General features: G+C 38.9%; 1 protein-coding gene across 39 annotated transcripts in view; it reads right to left on the bottom strand.

Annotated features, from left to right (window-relative positions):
• Positions 1-22,201, bottom strand: part of NRXN1 (neurexin 1) — a 676,494-nt gene that overhangs the window by 215,680 nt on the left and 438,613 nt on the right. The gene's annotated exons all lie outside the window — the stretch shown is intronic.

Genomic DNA, 22,201 nt, shown 5'->3' with positions numbered 1-22,201 from the left:
TGATGTGCAGAACAGGGATGAGTTGAACCAAATGCTTTCCCAAACCGGGGCCTCTGCAAAGAGGAAATCAAGTACTTCCAGTTATCTCCTGACAGACAAAAAATGCAGGTCCTTACTTACATGATGAAAATGATATGCAGTATATGATAGATCATCGTGCCCAGCAAAGTAAGATGGTAACAAATACATTCAGATAAGACTACTATGGATCTGACGTTTATCAGCTTGTGACAGATGGGGACAATAAATGGAAACATACTTTACTTGTCATGTCGGGACAAAAAGAGATCAATCTACCATCTAAGTAAGTAATGGCTTATTTGCATAATGCTCAATGTATAACTCACAAGAGTGGAAATCTTTGCACGCTATATCCAGTGTGCACTTACAAAACCTATAATGTGTTTTAAACAAGCGTGGTAGTCTAAAACTAATTAACATTCACATGCTTAACTTCATCACCAGCATACTTCCTCTGCCCTAAAACAGCAGCATATCTGGACATATTCCATTTAAAACTTGTAGCCTAACAACGGCATCTAGCAGGCAAACTGTACGTGCAGTTTGATCTTTCACCTGTAAAGTCACTACAAGCTGTCCACTTCTTTTCTATGAAGATAGGTCAAAGCTTACGGAGATGTCAGTGCATTGTAAATACAGATGCTTGATTTTACTAGCTGTTCTAAGCTGGCTCACTCTGTGGCTACTCTCAATTTTATTAGATGTAATTCAGTTTATTCCACCCAATACTCTCACTACAGACTTCCCATGTTCTCGTAAGGAGATAATACATAACAACATACTTGTCATTTTCTTACTTTCTTTTAAGATTGACCAAAAATGCTGTGAGGATCTAAAATTCCTGGAACACGTCGACTTTTAAAGCCAAAACCAAGAAGGGCTGTACAGTTACACCACTCCTTCAACTTCCAGATCAAAATCCTACTTTACTGCTGAGCAAGACTGCTTTGCGTCAGTCTCAAAGCAAAAAGGTCACCTGGTCTTTTTGAAAAGATATCCTGTGTTTACTCCTAACATCAGTTTTCCTTTATGGAATTATGTACCTACCCATTAGTTTTTTCCAGTACAATTAATGTGTAATATTTTATGCACTGTGCATAGCACTTAAAAAATGGTAAAGCTCATCTTATATCAACATGCTTGCAGGTTTGCACTGTGCTCCAAATAGATCTCTTGGCTTTTCTCTTGATGGCAAAGTACCAACCTGCATGTGTTTTAGGAAAACCTGTCAACTCTCTTCAGCAAAGGCAAACACAGTAACAGATCTGGTGTCTTAACGTTTCACTTATGCTCCAAGTGAAATCAGGATTTATCGTCATTCTGAAGAGTTGGTGAAGATCGAGGCTATGCCTTGAAAAAGCTCTGTAATGAACATGATCAAACTGTGTCTGGTTTAGGAACATGTGTGACAAAAACTCTGGTCCTAGTACATCCCAGAACAAAGATACACGAGACAGCTAATATCACTCTTGATGGTCCCAAAGTTCTCCTACTTGCTGCTCGTGCAGACTTCAAATCTTCAGCTAGTTAAGGAGTGAGTCTAGACCTTCATACAGTACCTTTCACACTGGTGTCTGCAGTGAAAGGATTTATTCTGTGTTGATGAAAAACTGAGGGCATGATCCAAAGCTCATTAAAAACAGTGTCAGTCTTTCTGTTGACTTCATAAAATACTGTGTCAGGTCATGAATGAGGTTTTTATAAGTAACAAAAACGAGAAGGCTAAGAAAAAACAACTCCTTACACCTCAATGTCACAGATGAAACTGTTTGTATAGTACATAAGATTTAAGTGGGAGTGTGTAATTCTCCTTTTCTTGGTTGTAACAGATGTGTTTACCCAATACAGAAGACAAAGAAAAAGCCTGCTGAGCCATGGTGGACTCATACGGAATACAGTGACCCAAAAATAAGCCTCCAGATCTGAACAATGAGAGACACTGTTGTTCGTATTCAGAGTCCTATTCCTCTGACACAGTTTTTTGTTAAATGCTGCCCTTCAAATAAACAAATGAAGAGCAATTTGTTACATACTGCTGATGCATTGAAGCCAAGGTCAATGTCAGTAGGGCTGGATAAATCTAGCTGTAAATCTTAAACTATGTAAAGTCAATGTCAAAGTTAAAAAACTTATCTTTCACCTATGATAACATGTGGCTTAACGTTTTCATGGCAAAGCTTTCCCTTTTTTATAACTGACCATTTTGTAGCTCTTCAAATTAACTGCATGCCTGGTAGCAGCCTAATGAATCCATGTTGATGAATACAGCTCTGCCTCTGTCCAAGCTGTACAGGGAGTCACGTTCTTTGAATTTCCTTTATTAATTACGAAAAAAAAAATGGGTCGGAAGCCATTTGAGAATAGATCCTCTAATGTTTGTATTTCAAGAAAGACAAATATAATAATGTAAAATTTATTACTCTGGGATTGATCTCAGCTTATAGTCCAACCTCCCATTAACTATTAAAAGCAAGAAACCAAGTAGCTGTTTGAAACCACCCTGCTCACTGTCAATCTTGGATATGTTAAGAAACAACAGAAGAAGCCTAATTCACTTGCTCCATAAAGGCTTTTATGCTCCCTGACAAACCTTATAATGTCTCTGCCGTTCGTTCAGAACACTGTCACTAAAAACCAGTCATCCTCCTTCTTTCTCTTAGCTTATGGCACTGTGTTGTTTGGAGTTTATCATCTCAAGAGAATTGAAAGCAGCAGAATTAGAATGTCAAGAATAGCAACGCCATCAGCACAGTATTTGTAAGTAGGCAACTTTGTAACATGCCAGTTCTATCTCTCAGCCACAGAAATTACTGCATAATTCTTTACACGTCCATGCATCTACACAATGTTTAGGAAAAATGTCCATACAGCTCTTTGAAATTCCTAAACATAAAAGCATGGTTCCTATTGTAACAAACTGCCAGTGGTCAAGATATAGTAATGTTTTTTAATGGTCTGAGTCCCTCAAGTCCTACTTGTTTGCAAAATTCATCTTTATGAAATAGAGCATTCATTTCAGCACAGCCTGGCAGCAACTCAAGGACATCTGCTTACCTATACAGTATTAGGCAAATATTTTGTTTAGTACCCATTTACTGTATCTATTACTGTGTATGGCTGCAAAGCTTTTCAGTATTTATTGCTCTGAAGCCACATTTGATGCAGTTTAATAGTTTGCTCAAATCAACAACAAATCAACAGCTTTCTACGTTCCTTGTGTTCATCCCCATTTCGTGTTTATGGTATACTGCACTAGCGTACATAATTCCGTTTTTCCCATATAATGTTAGTAACCTTAATGTTTATTTCCAACATTCACATCAGGTTTCAGACACCGATTAAGTGAAAGCAATGGTTTGACTGAGCCCTGGACCCCAGTGAACTGTGATTCTATCACACTCTGTAGCTGAAAAACTGAAGCCTATAAACGTCAATAATGAAAACTATCAGCTGCCCTTTCATTAACAGTAAAGCAATTTTTAACTATCACAAAAAACCATGAAGGGTAAGCACTGCTGGTTACAACAAGAAATTAACCAATAATGTGATTTTCTTTCTTCTGGATATTATCGGTACTTTACTTCATTGTGGGCTAGAATGTGAACCCTCTTATTCCCACTGGTAACTGATTACTTGCGTTCATAAACCTGCTGAATCCAGTGAGACTATTTGTGCAGGCTACTACTAATTCCCAAGAGTGAAGAAGTTACAATATTCATATATGGAAACATCCATATAGATGTTTACCAAACATCTATATGGAGGAATTAATCACACTTCAGGGCAGCATATACATCTCAATACTTCTTGTTACATTTTCATCTATGTATTTTTATCCTGCCCGAGCTGAAGTTCCAGAAAAGTACACAACATCTCTACATGTAGACTTGTACAGATTTTCTAAGGTACGTAAAAGGAATACTTCAAGTCTGAAGCATGATATCTTGGGGGGGATATATGCTTGGGAGATAGATCCCCAAGCATGATATCTCTTTTGAGGAGAGACAGGGGGGACGGTGTCTAAATACTCAGTTCGGTGGATGAACAAACAATTCTTCCATGTGTTTCTTCTTAGACTGTGATGTGTTATTTATACAGAACAAGGAATATATGCCACAGGGTTGAGGTGAGGAGGGAATGGCCATTAAGGTTAACCATGGGAAGAAGATGGGAAGAGCTGCTGGAAGAAGCATTTCAAACTAAAGATCAGATTCAACTACTTCCTGAAGGCATCATGGTATGCTCTCTCCCACTAATCTGGGCAGGAGCCTGAATATGGATTGTAACTGCTTTGCTGCAACAACAACATCAGGCTTCTCTTAAGTACCGTTTATTTAATATCAGAAGAGGTGCACTGGATAGGGAAGAAGAAGAAGATTTTCAAATAGATAATTGCCTGTAGCTCTCAAAAAAGCTTGAGCTACAGGGGTAAGAATGGAGAATGAAGTCTCATTTTCTGGCCAGGTTCCTCTTAGATTCATAGATAATAGGGTATAGGAGTGTATTTATGATGTTCCTTTGATCACACTCAGCTTGGAAAACCTTAAAGGGTCATAGTTTTCCTGGAAATTGAGTGCCACTCAAAACAATTTCTGGGGCTAGCAGTCTTACCATGCCAGTACATTTGTCAACTGTAGGATCACAAACTGCGTAGCGTAATTCCTTAGTAATTACATTACTTCATTCATTGATCTCTCATTTTACCAGAGTAACCATAAGAAGACTCACTGACCAAACCAGCATTGACAAAGACTGCTGCTGTTGGGTTTTGTTATTAATATCTTCATTAATTAATTATATCATCTTGCCACATCAGGTAAAGATGCTAATGGAATAAAGAGAATGGAAAATGCCTATCTGCTTACTGTCAGCTTCCTGTGGCACCCACCTTCCACTATGCTACAGCTAAGCTCTAAAATTCAATTTTTCTGTTAAAGAGACTGAAGCCACATCATGTTTACTGCTAGCTGCTGCTAGCTGAACCTCCAGACTTCCAACACTGTGCCTGATAATACTGAGGCATCTGTAATCCCTGCATATGTTAATGCTGTGCTGATGGTGACCTAGAACTGGAACCTGTTTCATCACACAGGACATGTCTTAAAAGTTGTGGTCAAGAGGCTAGCTTCACCCAGACAATAACTAGATGAACATGACCTCAACCAGACCAACCAGCAGCCAATATGATTCATTAAAATAAGCCAACAAAGCAGTATCCCCAGTATATAAAAGATGCTGAAACAGAAATGCCCTCACCTCATTGCTGCTGTCTGCTACCTCTATCAACCAGTCAATGCCAGTATTAAACAGGTAGAGATAAGACAGAAACTATGATATGGAGTTAGTATTAATTCAAACACAACCTTATATTGTATTGTAGAAATCCTCTTCCCAATCCACTACAGAGACTCTGATTTGCTTTATCAGAGCCAACAAGGCTTTTCATCACACTACCGTCAAGTTTTCAGAGATCTATAAAACAGTGCTGTGCATGGTTTATGATATTCAGCTATCCCCAAGAGCTGTCTCCAGGTAAAGGTCTATGTGATAATAGAATAACACAGTCTCGAGTCAAGCTGAGCCTCCTGGCCTTTGCAATGACATTTATTGCAGATCCAAGGCAGTAACAAAGAAGCTTTTTCCTGATTTTTTTTTTTCCACAGACCATTGAGGAAAGAGTTGCTTTAGGTAGCTTAACCAGCTCGGCACCATGCTCTCCCTCCACAAACACATGCGCACACAAACCAAAACTCAAAGAAACCAGCAAACCACTCCTTTTTTACTTCTTTCCTCCAGTCTATGGCAATGGTATGTGCACAGTACCACGACCTGGTAAATGCTTTGTAGGTGGCACAGCAACATTCTCACCCATTTAAAATGATCCGTAGGGTCTTACCAGAATTTGACTTTCTGGCAACAGGCTCTTACTTAAAAGGAGTGCTCAAACTGAGACTGATCACTAGCTCAATTGATAAATGTGCGACTATACCTTTGGCTTCAGAGACTTGGACTGAAGCATGGTCTGATTCCAGTTAATTCTCACCACTTTTTCTGAGAACTCCATGGAATATGGTTCATGGAATTCTCCACTGAATCACAGAACAGTCTGGACTGGAAGGGACCCTAAAGCTCAACTAGTTCCATCCCCCTGCCATGGGCAGGGACACCTTCCACTAGACCAGTGGAAGCTCCATCCAGCCTGGCCTTGAAAACTAGGTCATGTCATATATTTCCTGGTAATGCAAGAAAGAAATGCTTTTTCCATTTGGGGAGATTGCCAAACTTATTTAAGATCCTTTAAATGTTAAAGGTGCTATACAAACACAAACCCTCCTTGTTTCTCTCTTTGTGCTTTACAGCTCATGGTTTATATTTTACACTGCATGCCATAATAAAGTGGTGGTGGGGGGGGGAATATTCCATTCCAGTTCCAACTGCTCTTGTGATTTTAATTCCTAAGTTTCAAATGTGAAGTATTATTTTTAGAAATTATTGCTGTGAAGGATAAACTTATGGAGCCACACAACATATCCATTGTCCTTGCTCATCCTCCAATAGCTTTTTAATCCACTAGTCAAGTTTTGCCAAATTTGAGAGAGGGGTAGGCAGCAATTTCAAACAAAATTCATTCTTAGCAGTTTAATGAAAATCAATGACTGTGAAAAAGAGAAATCTGTAGAGCTCAACTATTATACTTTCTGCTTGGCACTTGGTAGTTGCTGAATATTGGTGGGCCAGTCAATACATTCACTGTACTACGCTAGCCAGGCAATGGTGCCACACATTTGAAGTGTCATCAGGAGCTCTGGGAGGACAGAGGAACAGAAGCTATTGGATTTCTGCAGCAAGAGAGAGCAGAACATTTGGAAGGAAGGTGCCATTCCATAAAAAAATCAAGATTCATTATTTTTGCTGCTTTTGGAACAAAATGTTCATATTTCAAGTCAAAATGTCCTATTTATCTACAATGAGAGTATCTAGCTCTACTGATTTCAACAGGGTCACTAAGGGACAAACAACTAAAACATGTGAGTCATGATGGCTCAATGGATGTGTACACCTATATGGAACAACTCTTAATGAAGCTTAGTATCAGCATTACAAGTTAGCATCATTCTTACCATCATAAATGACACAGATGGTTAAAATAAGTTTCACAGAATTTAAAGAATTTCTCATCTGGAGTGATTCTAATATCTTCACTCAAACCAAGCAGCACTTACACCTCAAATGACCCCATTCATTTAGAATAGATCACTTAACTGGAGTAAAGTACTACTCAGTTTGAGTAGGCACATCAAACAAAGAGCTTTCAATTTTGTTTAACATGAATATAATTTTGAGAAGGACCTTAGCTAAGAAAGAACTAGCTGAAAGGACTCTTAAGAGCATGTAGAAATTAGAGTATCTGTTCATCTGACTTATTAACAAAACATGGGTTGATTTACTGAATGCCAATAGACATGCTAGTATTTAAGCACTCATTCTGTAAAATTATTTTGCTTAGCTTTGAAATGTTCACAGAAATAAAGTTCCGGGGTTTGTGGATCTCATTATCGTGTCCATTTTTACAAAAACTGTGATTTATTTTACGAAAGGGTTCAGTCTTTCTAACGCTAATCTGACACAGACTGGTAAAAGAAAATTATTGTTCTTCTCCAGAATCTCTCAGTTTAAAAATTCTACTGGCTGCCTATTACCTACCACTTTTCCAGCATGGATGGCTGTTCAAAATGAATTTAAAACTTTTCTGCATGAAATGTAAGTCAAGTAATTCCCATTATTGCCTTGCACCTTTATGTAATGTAGGTGGTTAGAAAATGATATATTTCTGAAATCAAAGCCTGCTTTAAATGTCACACTGCAGTCAACATGAAACATTTTAATCCATCCAGAGGGACCTTGACACGCTTGTGAGGTGGGCTGATGCTAATCTTATGAAGTTTAACCAAGCCAAGTGTAAGGTCGTACACCTGGGTTGGGGCAATCCCAGGCACTGCTACAAGTTGGGCAGAGAAGAGATTCAGAGCAGCCCTGCAGAAAAGGACTTGGGGGTGTTGGTTGATAAGAAGCTTAACATGAGCCAGCTTCAGTGTGCGCTTGCAGCCCAGAAAGCCAACCGTATGCTGGGCTGCATCAAAAGAAGCAGGTCAAAGGAGGTGATCCTGCCCCTCCACTCTGCTCTTGTGAGACCCCACTTGGAGTACTGCGTACAGTTCTGGTGTCCTCAACATAAAAAGGACATGGAGCTGTTGGAGCAAGTCCAGAGGAGGGCCACGAGGACGATAAGAGGGCTGGAGCACCTCCCATATGAAGACAGGCTGAGAGGGTTGGGGCTATTCAGCCTGGAGAAGAGAAGGCTGCGTGGAGACCTCAGAGCAGCCTTCCAGTATCTGAAGGGGGTCTATAAGGATATTGGGGAGGGACTCTTCCTTAGGGACTGTACTGGTAGGACAAGGGGTAATGGCTTCAAACTTAAACAGGGGAAGTTTAGATTAGATGTAAGGAAGAAGTTCTTTACAGTGAGGGTGGTGAAGCACTGGAATGGGTTGCCCAAGGAGGTTGTGGATGCTCCATCCCTGGCGGTGTTCAAGGCCAGGTTGGACAGAGCCTTGGACCACGTGGTTTAGTGCAAGGAGTCCCTGCCCATGGCAGGGGGGTTGGAACTAGATGATCTTAAGGTCCTTTCCAACCCTTACTATTCTATGATTCTATGATTATAACTATTAAAGGTAACAAGGATACAACATGTCTGCATCTGGAAGCTTGCCAAAAAGTCAGATGGAAAAGTCGTCAAACATCTATAAGTAAGAGAAGGTTTTATTCTTCCTCCAACCTTGTCAACATATAGTTAAATTTCTTCAGCAGTGTCTAGAGAAGTGCAAATTACGTTGTTGGAAACATATACGAGAAGACAATGAGATGAAAAATATTCCCAGATAGATAGAATGCAAAGGCATTTGCAGACTGAAATTAATAAACTCAAGTACTCTTGAAGACAATAGGACTGTTCGGGTACCCACATTCCATACATTAAGAAATGTCAAGGTCTTATACTTCAATTTAACAACTGCTACATTAAATTCCACTAAAATAAACAGACTGCACATGCAGTGATTTGCTTCTTACAGCTGATTAGTTGTACCAACACATAAAATGAATGCAGTTATGGGGCTGGTTAGTTGAAGGGATTTCTAACAGGATGCAGAAACTAGGACATGAGCTCAAATATTATGCAGGTTGATAGAGACCAAATGTTGTTACCATCTGTTGGTGGCCTATGTGAAATCATTCAGTGGTTCCAGTCCAGGGACCTTACAAACTCAACAGATACTTGGCAAAAGTTAGGAATTCCATAAGCCAAGTAACTTGAGATGTTAAGAGTTTCCAAGCTTGCTTAACTGGGAGTTCTCTAAGCTGAAGACACCAGGATCTGAACATCTCCCACAAAAGTAGCTTTGCACAGATGTTCATATAGGCCAAAAAACAGTGGTGGGAAATCCAAAATTACATTTTCTCTGTATAAGTCCATCAAAAGGCAATGTACTTTTCAAAGAAACAATATAATAATTTTTAAAAGTCATTATTTCATGCAAAACAGAGTGCCTGAAGTTATGTTTTTATTCAAGCACCCTGAGTGGTATCCTGATTCTCAGAAGAGGTGCAGCATTTCTGGCAACCTTTAAAAATCAAACCCATTTTTTTTAAATGAAGATGCAAACATTTGAAATAGCTGGCCTTAAGTTATTTAATTATGTTAAAACAGACAGAAGTTTGGCTGCAAATGTTTAGGATGCTTCTAGGCTGAAGTCTTTATTTCTTATTGGCTTCCTTACTAACACAATACTCCAGCTATCCAATCTTGCATTAACTTCGTTATTTTTAAGTGACATTTATATTATCTTCCTTGCTAAATTGTGCAGCTCATAATTTCATCTTGAAAAATCCTAAAACACTAAGAGAGCTCTCCAAAGTAGTAAAAACTGGTCCTGCAAGAAATGTGTAACATGGTGAAAATAAAAAAACTGCTAACTGCAAGCCTGTTAAATTCACAGAAAAGTGATAAAAGCACAAGGATGCTGGATGCTGGACTAAAGTAAGATGCTGCTACTACTTGCAGCAGAAAGATGGTCCTGGCAACACTGCAACTTAAGAGTGTGCTGGGATGGAGCCTCTTCTGAAAATAGCAACTTGTATTACGGACAAGGTGTAGTGACGTTTAATATTGCTTGTTAGCAAAGGTAGTGAAGAGTAAGAAGTTCTGTGGCATACATGCTCTCCTACTGATTACTCAATTACTAATAGTTAGTAGGCAAACTAGTGTTGTGGTAGCATTTCTGAATATTTTCAAGTAGACATACATGGGCTATAACTGCAGAAAAACAGAAAGAGCATAGTTTCTTAGAGATGTGGCATCCTGAAATGCAAAAATAACAACTGTTCTTCTAACAAATATGAACTGAAACAAAAGATATTAAATCTTTGGAAAAACGCAGAGCTTAAACCTCCCTGAAGCACATGAATCCACCACTGAAGCAGCTGTTAAGTTGCTAGAGGCATCTCAGAGGCAGACCTGGCAAAGGCAAGGACTGATGAGCAGGCTACATATTAACTGCAGTCTGGTAGCACCGTATTGTCTTTCTAACTCCAAGCACGAGTAAGCCCAAACATTCATTTTATTTCATTTCGTTCAATATGCAGAGTAATAACCGATTTTAAAAAGCCTCACATTTTCAAACCAAAGCTAGTCCTCACCACTATTACATGTACTGAAACCTCACAGATGTATCAGGTAAAAAAGAAATACACTGTAAAAAGATCTGGTTGGTGAGCTCAAGGGAAGACTGAAAATAAGAACCAGCAAGCAGTTGTACAAATGATACTCTATCTGGAAAGATTTCCTAGTCATTATCATAAAGATTGATTTTGGGACATCAATGTTTACTTATGTTATCAAATCTTCACATGAAACAAATAGCGTTTAATAGGGGTACACAGATTCACTGTATTTGAATCTTTCAGGTTATTAGGCCATTATAATAACAGCTAACAGGGGCCAGCCAGGTTGGGCCAATTCACTTCCTTCCTACTTTTTGCTATTCTACTACATAATAGATTTCCAATTGCAGTCTGGCACAAAAATGCTACATGCCTTGTCATTACGATAATTGCTATCATTCTTCTTTGGAAAGTCCTTATGCTGTTGTTTGTAAGCAACAATTCACCGCCAGCTTCAGAGGATAAAAAGCTGCAGCGAAAAATACGTATCTTTTTCTTTTCATTGCTTTACATAGTTGAGTAACTACTGGGCATGGTTTAACCACTGGATTCCACAATGGTGTTTGTCAGGAGAGAACCTGACAAAACAGTTTTGGAGGGTAAGCTGTTCATTCATCTCAGCAGGGACCAACTCAAGCATCAACTCTGACACTCCATATGCCAGTACTATTAGCTATGACTTAGCTCACCCATGTATGCAAGAAAGGTGAGCAGTTCATCACCCTCTAAGACTAACCCAGACTAATTAGAGCAGAGATTTTGTGTAAGCCCAAAGGTCTGCCTGGAGGAAATTATGATTGCTTTTTACTTCCTGAAGTGAAGATCGGTCTTCAGTACTTTGAGAAGCCTTATTTTAGTACAGCACTGTATAGAAATGTACAAAATAATGTTAAGAACCCTTCAAAACTGTAATATCAATGCATGTGGAAAATTATTCCGTGCAGAAATGTGCTCAGGGATAATCCATTTTTTAATAAGTATTCATTTCAGTTTGCTAAAAAAACCCAACACAAAGCAGAATATTTCACAAGAAAGGAAGGAAAAAACAATGGCTCAAATACACTAAAAACCAGCTGTACAGAATCAGCTACTAACCTGGAGGTTTTGAGGACTCCTGCACTACCGTATTTCTTTCCCAGATTCACATAAAGCCTGTTTCTAAAAACCCTTCTACATCTCACATGAAGATTAAACCCACTGAAGACACCCAAATATTAAACAAGTGATTGTATGCTATTTGCCTTGAAATCTGTTAAATTAAATTTTACAAGTCGTAAGGGAAAGAGGGCTCTCTGTCTTATAAATGTTCATCTAATGAACATGAATCAGAAATTAAGATTCGTCATTTAAATCTAGAAGGTTTTGTTCATATCCTATTTAGTTCTCAAAAGACACTACGTACTCCTTGCTCACACATGCTGGAGTCTCAGAAAGATGGCTACTGAATGAGAGGCTGGCTTTGTGATGATTTTGCCATCATTTCCAATAACAATGCAACCTAAACACTGCAGTTAAAGAAGAGAGTAGTATTTCTGGAATACCCTGCTGTTTTAAAGTGCATTGTGAATATTAACATATTCCACTAAATTAGTTTGCACTCATTATCATAAGCAATTACTTACTGTTTAGATGCTGCTGATACTAAATTGGCAGGCAATTTTCAAGAGCTAATACATAACACAAAAAGCTTTTCAACATTCTAACAGTATGAAAAGACAAATGTTTCTAGTAACACAGTCCCTTATATACAGATGTCTCTCTGTGTATATAAAAAATATGTGTATCGCTTTCCATCTGATATCTCTTCTTCAGCTGCAAGTGGTTAACTACCTGAGGCTCTGTGACAAGTTCTTTATAAACTTTGTTTTGATGCTGTGGAGTAAATCATAAATACCTCAGGCCAAATGCAACACTAATATCTCATTCACGCTGAAAGAGAAACTGTTTTCATGCTCATTTTTGAAAATAATAGTTTAGAAAACACATCGAAGTGAAGTTCAGTTCTTTGCTCTCAAAGCTATTACTTGTTCCTGGTATAACGCTGCCAGATAGCAAGGGTAAATCAACACTCGTGTCCTCAAGATATGGGTAGGAACAGAATAAGGTATGGAGAACCTGTCCTGCTTTCGGCAATAACAAAAACCTGAGCCTATTTCTCTTCACTCCAAGCAAGCAGTAATCCCAAATGAAATAACCAAAGTCACCTCAAAATAAAAATCCAAGTGAGAAAAGAACCGGGCCTCCTTTTCTGAAGGACACTTAGTGAATGTCGCAGAGACATTCTTAACAGGGTCTTCAGCTTAGCCACAAAAGAGGTGCAGATCATGTACCATGAGCCAAAGATAACCCAAAGAGCTTTGCAGGGAGTTTAAAACAATGAGAACAATTTACTTTGTTGCGTAATTTACATCTTGGTGCCAAGTTTCAAGTGAATTAGGTCCCAGCTGAGAAACACAGCATATCTTTTTGGTTTACACAACGTCATTCCTCATTTTGCTCCGCACAAGTGGAGCCAGTAGCACAGGCGTCCCAGAGCACATCCAAGGAAGGAGGTCAAACGTGGGAATTTGGAACAGGCTTTTCCTTCCCCTGAGCCAGCCCATACTGCTGAGGAGCAAAGAACAAGCACCCAACGTCCTATCTGCCAGCAAGTGCCTCAAAGTTGGCCCTCTGTATACAGCATAGATACACTAATCCTTATGCTTCTAGTGAGCAGAAAGATCTCAGTACCTCCAAGCAGAATTTCAGACCCATGCATCAGTTAGTAATACACTCACGGATCCTGTTCTGGTGGAATTAAGCATCTATTTAAATTGCAACCCACTGGTTGAGCGTATGAGACCGTAAATTACTTGCATGGGTATTATGCTTACCTACGTGTTTATACAAAACTGCCTTTAATGCAACCATGAACCTTAATGGGGACCTTGGGAATCCAGTGTACCAGAAACAAACCACAGTAGTTTAAGGAATTCCCAGAATACATTTCTAAAAATGTAACTTGTGATCTCAGCTCTCAATCTTTCAAGCTACGTTTCAGTCTGGCACCAATCACTATAACCGTCTTACCTCATAAAATACATAATATGTAACAGAAACACTAACGCACCCTTAACTCCAGGGGCACAATGATCCCTGCCTGCCATGCTCTGTCATGCACTCTTATAATATCAGGTTGGAAATATCTTTGGTAAAAATAAGCATCATTTTTTAAAAATCATTTAATCAGTTCTTAAACATCTTTTACTCTATTCAAAGCTGAAGCACTTCTGCACTTTTCTTGTTACTACCTTTAAAAACATACATTTCTAAATGTATTTATGTTTTTAAATCAAGCTTTCCAATTAGCCTTGTGAAGTTAAACTGCTTGACTTTCAGAGCTAAAAATGATGTATGCCTTGGTCTCTGAAACAAAGTAATGAAGTTCTCATCTGATTATCAAACCCCATTTTTTATTCTTATTGACCTTGAACAGAAAAAAACATTCAGCAACTGTTTGTAATGAGAGTGCTTCAGATAAAGTGATATCCTCAGAGTAGGGCTTTAACCACTCCGTATATCCCCTTTCATCAATCCTTCACCCTCTCCTTTTTCTAAGCCTAATCTGCAAGAGTTCTGACAAACTGCTGGGTTTCTAAGGATGTGGTGGAAACCAGCAGCAGCTCTCAGAGCCACAGGCCATGCCTCCAAACAGCTCTCCCTCTTGTCTTAGGGAAAAAAATGTATGACCTTACAGCCGATGTTCAATATCAGTGTCCCCAAGCTACTAACTCCTCATACACTGAAGAGAAGTAATGGAAACTTCAAATTACCTTTTGATAAATAAAAGATGATGTAAAACAGCATACGAGGGGGAAAAGAAATAAATCCGCACATCCCAAAAGAGCAATTTTCTGCATTTTTCTGGAGAAATACAGACTCACCTACATCCAGAATCTTGGCTGACCATAAAATTTAGCCATAGGATTGTTAAACTAAAACAGTAATGAAAAACAAGACTATTTCTTTCAACTGCTATTAATTCCTAATAAAGCCCACTGATGTTTGCAGACACAACCTTGACTTTTTCATATCTGCATGATACAGAATCTCAGCAGCGATGAAAAATGTCATGTGTTTCATGAGCAGTTTGTTATTGCCCTAAAGTCTTGTAATCTTACAATATCAAAACTTCAGAGAATCTGAACTTTCACTAAGAAGAAGTAGACTTTTGGATTAACAAGTGAAATGAAAATTTGTATATGTGACCCCAAAATACCCTTAAGGCTCCTTAAAAAATAAAGAGGAGGTCCTGATTTGCAAACGCAAATACAAGGCATTTTTATGTACTATGGCAGATTGTTTTTCAACATCTCACAAACACAAACTATTGTCCTCACCATTGCCAGTACAGAAGTAATAGTACAATTAACAGGAAGGCTAGACCTGATTCTCTGCCACATCAAATAGTGATTTTGGGACCTGATGCTTTTAACCAACTTAACTTTTGTGTGACCTTATCCTCAAAGCCTACGTAAGAGCAGTTCCATGTACAGATCAGGTGTGGGTTTAAGGGAAAGCTGAGGGTATACACATGCCACAAATAAGGGAAAGGATACAGAAAAAGCTTTGGATTAGAATCCCACTGCATCTCTTCAACAGCACTGCCAACAGAACTGAAACCAACACTTGCAAAAGGGTTGCAAGAGGATTTTACTTTTACTTTCCTGCCTAAGACAGGACAACCAAGGAAGAAAATGTGGTGAAGAAATTCAAGTTACACTGTGAGCCCTTTTATGCTCATGTAGCACATCCTAAAAAGATGCTAGACCTGAAGAATCAGTCTTGCTCTAATTGTCATGCTGGTGGGTGGAAAAGTCTGCTATTGTAACATGATATCTCAATCTGATAAACCTGACATAATTGCAAAGCACAACCAAATCACAAGCAAATCCTCTGAATGCATGTTGAAGAAGCCTGGATCCCTCAAAGCCCAGCCTATCTTACCCCAGGTATATTATCATCTCCTTCCTAGGGCAGCATCATTGTCCAAGAGACCTTGTGGTACACTGCTTTAGGAAGCTGTGGCAGCTGAATGTCTCCTCCTCCTCTGGAACAGCCCAGATAGCCTTGTCTGAGAGCTGTGGATTTACACTGCCATGGGACTGAACCCACAGCCCTGAAGAGCACTCTTCTCCCAACATGTCAGGGAGCACTTAAATAATTTGTGGATGTTTCATCTGGGATTAAAATCATTGTATAATACAAAAACGATATAGAAAGAGTGAAAGTCACAAAACTGCAGATAAACAGAATCCACAAGGTACTGTAGAGTAATGCAAACACAAATGATTGTCAGCTTCTACAAAACCCACCTAATTAGAGCTGTTATCAAAACGAAGGTCATGTTAAATGGTACTAAGCACACCCTGTACTTACACTGATATTCATGTTAGTGTTCATCAAAGTGATTCCTGTTTTAAAAGGGATGATTACTTAGTACCATTATCAGTCTCAGCCTCAATATATTACACTGTCACTAATACGCAGAAACCTCAGCTTCAGAAAAAAGATTCATTATCTCAAGTGCTGAGCTGTGTATCTCAGAGAAAATAGTTTCTGCACAGAAAAAACCCATACTGTTTGAACAACACACTGTGCCCCTCAGTCCTCCCTCCAGTTTAGGTGATGACCTGGATCGTACATCAATAACTCAATTTATTAATTCTGGGCAGCATAAAGTAAATTGCTTTCTGTAGCAATTTGTACTGATGGACGAGACCTATTGAGGAACCTTCTTCTCCTTTAAAGAAGACACTTTAGCCGTCACATTGCATGTAACAATAGTTCCCTTTGCTTTTTTACAAGTTGGCAGTCTTAAGAAAGTATTGTCAAAAGAAGCTGAATTGGTATGTTTTCCTCGTGTTCTTCTATGCAATGTTTTGTAAGGGAATAAAGTGCCATTTCATCTGAAAAGATACTCTGAACTGTTATAGTTTGGGATTTTTTGCCTCAATATATTTCATTTATTTATTTACACTCAAGACAGATAATAAAAGAACAAGCAGCCTGACCTTTGGGCGACTGTCAGAAAGCCCAACTCTGAAACTACAACAACCAGCGTGACCTTCTTCTCTACATTCAGCAGTTAACAATCACACACAATGAGAGAAAAATGCAACTGTGTAGAAAACCTGTCTTGGTCAGGTAACACAGCCTGTTCTCAAACCACCTGAAGACATATGCTTTGTGAACCTTTTCAGACCTTCTGGGACGCACCAGCTGAATTCCAGTGATGCCGTGCAAGTACCAGCTCCCACTTTTGCCAGAAGAGATTTATACACATTTCTGTAGCTCTCTCTCTGTCATCTCATATTTAATATCATAGAATCATAGAATGGTTTGGGTTGGAAGGGACCTTAAAGCTCATCCAGTTCCAACCCCCTGCCATGGGCAGAGGCACCTTCCACTAGACCAGGTTGCTCAAGCCCCGTCCAACTTGGCCTTGAACACTGCCGGGGATGGGGCAGCCACAGCTTCTCTGGGCAACCTGTGCCAGGGCCTCACCACCCTCACAGGAAAGGACTTCTTCCTTATATCTAACCTAAATCTCCGTATCATCTGTCTTTCTATGGGCACCGTAACATTTGCTCCTCCATAATCCATATCCAATTTGTACAGCTGGGTGTATGCAGAGCTGGAAGGATTTTGAGGGTATGGTTCCACATATGGAGAACTAAGATTCTGCAGTCCTTACCCAAAAAAACATTGAAAACCAGGGTGACTTGTTCACAACAGCACACTCACTGCAGCAAGTGGACTGCCTTATAGGCCAAAGGTTTGCTTTCAATAGATTTCAAACACACAGCAACCAGTCCGAGGTCAAACTCACCAAAAGCAGATATTGCAGCAGTAATATACATGCTGGAAAGTAAAAGACACAACTGGATATAAATGTAGAGAAAATGTATCGTGACTACTGTTAATTCTCTATCAATAATCCCACACTCCAAACAAAATATAAGCAGCTTACGTCAGTCATGCTCAGAGAAACAGAAATCACCAATACATTTTCCAGCCCCTTTCTGTGTTGCATAAGTAGTGGCTTGGTTTTATTGGGACAAACATACAGTGCAGTGTTCTATGCCATGCAATATGCTATACCACTCAGAGGGCACATTGTTGATTTTATTGATTCAGTTTTCACACTACTGTAACCCCATTAATGTCAGCAGAGCAACTGGAAACTGCAAAGGGATTCTCAACTGATAGACTCTGATATTTCTAATTTTCTAATGTAGACAGCTAGCTTTATTTCTGTTTTTTCATTTGACTTTTCCTTTCTAATAAACCCACTGCTATGGGACACCTACTCAGTGGTCTACTAAAAAAGGGTCAGAATTCAGTCCATTAGAGGCATTTATTACTAGTATTAGGATTTTACAACGTGATAGCATAATCTGTCCTTTGCCTGAAGTAAACACTCTTAAAGGAAAGTCCATAGGGAGAGTAAAACTGAAGCATTTTTTAAAGTGGTGAATACTAATCAGATATATAGCTGGAGGTAAAAATAATGTTATAACAGGAAGATAGAGCAAGCAGACCACACGACAGGCATGATACCAAGGAATCAAAATATAACAGTAGCATATACTCTGGAGAGGAAGGTGGGGGAGAAGCAATCAAGGACAAACTGACAGGAGGAAAACATGACTATCACTAATAGGAGATGGAGAGGAAAATGAGGACAAAAAGGTGAACATTTGGATACTTGCACTAAAATCAGCACACTGGGAAAGGCGAGCCAGAGGTTTCACAGGTGGAGGCTCCAGGCTCTGTTACAGCCCAGGAAAAGACTATCAGGACTAAAAACTACCATTCACGTTGTAATGATTCATTTGTTGGAGGATACCTAGAGTCTTTATCACTACACCTCTGCTTGAACAGGTCCAACCCTTCCTGCAATCTTCTAGATCTTTAGTCTATGGTTTTTCTGCGTCTGTACTGCTTTTGGTACTATCAGGTTCTTGCCCACAGAAATGTTAACTAAACTCAGGGCTTCAAGATAAATACTTGCTAACAATGCAGCTAGGCATTTATTGAGCACAAAAGAAGAACTGTAGCATAAAATGCACAATAACACTACCTATTTGGATTATGTGAGATAATAGTCTCATAAATTGTGACTGTGGTAAAAGTGATCAACACCGACTCACTCTTAATAGGCCTTTTACAAGGTCAGTAATAGAGGATTAGGAAAAAAATCGGCTCTACAGCCTCCACTTGCTTAGCAGCTGGGTTTTCCATTTAGTACATTATAAGGCAGATTTTACAATGTCAAGGAAAAACAAACAAACAAAAAGCCATACTGTACACATAGAAAAGTTAAGAAATCTTCTCATTTCTTCCTACTTGTATTTTATTAAGTTATGATGATAGAGGTAAAGGCATTTGTACTGAGCCCAGGGATTGTTTCTTTTCTCACTAACACCTAAGTAAATTAGGAATAAATCATCTGAGAACAACTGATGACAAGCACCATAACACTGAAATAGAGATTGTCTCTGGAGCTGTGAAACTGGAAGCACCACTTGGAAGGGTTTGTATATCCTGTGCTAGCTCCACGGAGCGGACATAGACACAGAGTGAAGCTCATAAGCAGCTTTCCTCTTGGAGAGAAGGTGTGGAAACACATCTTCTCAAGTTGTATCATGCTATATATTCATCCTACCCTTCCTAAACAGCTAACTGGCAATAGAAGGAGTCCCTTCACAGAGATGCCTGCCTGCCTATGGCTAGCTTAGACATGATGCCTGAAGTTTAGATGCTTGTTCTAGATGTGAGGAGTCCCACCTTCTCAGTAAATCATAGTGCTATTTGCAGCTGGCTAAAAGGCATGCAAGAACACTGCCAACCAGTTCAGCTGCATGGGAGGGCTGATTTTCCATACTAACCCAGGTTGGGGAGGAGGAACAGGTCAGAGGACAATAAGCAGCAAAGCAGAAGTTCCCAAATTTTTAATAAAATTATTATAAAAATTATAACAAACGATAAATGATTATTCAGGCTTCATTAACTGATCACCAGGGACTAAGAACAGAGAAGCTGTAAAAGGAGACACACGAAAGACTTGCTTTGCACCAGCCCAGAGCTTTCACAGTATGAAGCTTACCATTAATTTTGTAACTTTGACTCTTTCACTAAGAATTAGTTCTTTCACAGCAGTTTCTAAGATTCAGTAGCTCTGATTCATTTATAAGCATTTTTCCTTTCCTTTCAGTCCATACGCAGGCAACAGACAGCACAGTAAGCATGTTGCTAATCAATCTCATCCTCCAACGACATCAATCTTGGATTTGTATCAATCCATTTTTAGCTAACCTAAATCACTGCTTCAACAACAGAGCCAGAAGATAAGTATTTGAGGAGTGAGGTGGTATACAAGACTTCCTCCACGACCTGGAGGAAGTCCAGAAGAAATGCCCTGTAGGACAGAATAACAGATAGAAAAAATATTGCTGGTAACAAACAAACAACAACTCAAGAAAAATGTCTTTGGGTAGCAAAAGTGAAATATCATATTGCCCCAGTTTCAAAGAAGAGAGAATGTCGCTTGAGACAATCTTCCATTGAGCACAATCCTATTAAAATCAACGACAACTATTATTTAAGGAGAGTCGAGCTCTGTGTTTCCTAAACGGGAGCACGCCATATGATGCATACATACATAAGAAAACAGAAACCAGTGGCTAATTCCAGGCATGAGTTGGCCATCAAAGTTAAGTGCTTCATTTAGGATCACAGGTTTCTTAAACAGCCTGGAGAAGAAACTTCACTCTCCATGGAAGGTTATTTAGAGCACCAAAATTTGGAACCTACATCTGTCCAGCAAATATGTAAGGGACTTCAAAGCCCTGAATTAAACCTAAACATTAGAGCTCCAAAGTTCAGACAGTGTGAGTACTGTCAAGACATCCATAAACCCAGTGCTACTGTCCCTAGAATGAAAAGTGAAACTGCTGTGGATGCTCTACTTTCATGATCTTGCTTATTCCTATCAGATCAGGAGATTATAAATTTCACATAGCACATTAGGAACTACATGTCCACCTGTTAAGAAGGACTAATAAAGTGATTATTAATTTTTAATAGGAATGAAACATTTTCAGCAGCAGTTAGCACCCAATTTAAGTACATCAGTACTTGCTCTTTGCAAGTCGTATAAGCAAGCCAACATCAATGATGAATGACTGCAGATGAGTAGGTACATTAAGCCTACATAGCCAGTGTCTTCTGAGTTGCTGCTCTTGTACGTGTTTACCATAAACAGAAAAGAAAAATCAAGAGAAGAGCCTCTGGGAGAAACAAAAAGTGGGAAAGAGCAGTGCTGGAGAATGTGTATTATGCTTCATCAGTGTGTGTCTGACACAAACAGAATCAAAGAGATATCCAGTACAACCTGAGAACAGAGCAGGAAGGGAGAACCTGAAGGCATTCTTTGGAACAGTATGCAAAGCAAAGTTAATTACTGTGTTTCAATAGTAGAAAGAAAGAGTATTTCAAAGCCTAACAAGATACACTGGATGCTACCTGTGGGATGTTATGGGATGCAAATAACGGAACAAAGCATCAACAGTGAGGATTCTGAATTACCAAACCAAAACTAAGAGAACAGGAACACTTAATTAAATTAAGCAAGTGGAATAAGTGCAGGGGAAGAATTGGAAAGTATGGAAACCAAAGGAGGAAAGAAGAAAAAAAGTTGTTAGCTAGCAAGATGAAAGCCAGATAGAAGTTAAAAAATAAAAACATTACAGAAGCTGTATCTATGGCAACACTGAAGTAGAAATTAGTAGACATTTTTTCTGCATTTGAAGTCTGAAGGTTGGAAGAAAATCAAGCCAAGTTGCCAGCTATTTTTCTGTGGTCTGCATTATAGAAAACATGTCAAGAGGCAGAAAAGAGTCTATCAATCAGGTCAGAAAGAAGTGAAACAGAACATCCTTCTTGCCTTCCTAATAAGTGTCACATTTTGGTCCTTATTTTCTGAACAGAAGATGTCAGTAAATTATTTGTTGTTCCCTAAGAAATAGACATCTGGTTGGATTTGTGGGAATCAATTTGATTTAAAATAATGTAGGTTTTGTATGAAATTATATCAATTATTTTAAAAAACCCAAATTTAACTAATCTGAAGAATATAACCAGCTGTTTTCCTTGATTGCCTTTTCTCACGAAATAAATATCAGAATCAAACATTTTTATTTGCACACTGTCAAATTTGGTCTTTAGATATATTCCCAAAACTTGTTAGCTACATGTACATAATTACTAACATAATTTGCAATCACTTATAAAATGCTACAATATTTTCCACTAGAGCTTGGTTTCTCTAATGTACTGCGCAGCTCATATTCCTGGT

The sequence above is a fragment of the Strigops habroptila genome, chromosome 10 (assembly GCF_004027225.2).
Source record: "Strigops habroptila isolate Jane chromosome 10, bStrHab1.2.pri, whole genome shotgun sequence".
In the NCBI taxonomy this organism is placed as follows: domain Eukaryota; kingdom Metazoa; phylum Chordata; class Aves; order Psittaciformes; family Psittacidae; genus Strigops; species Strigops habroptila.
This window is presented reverse-complemented; position numbering and strand designations above follow the sequence as displayed.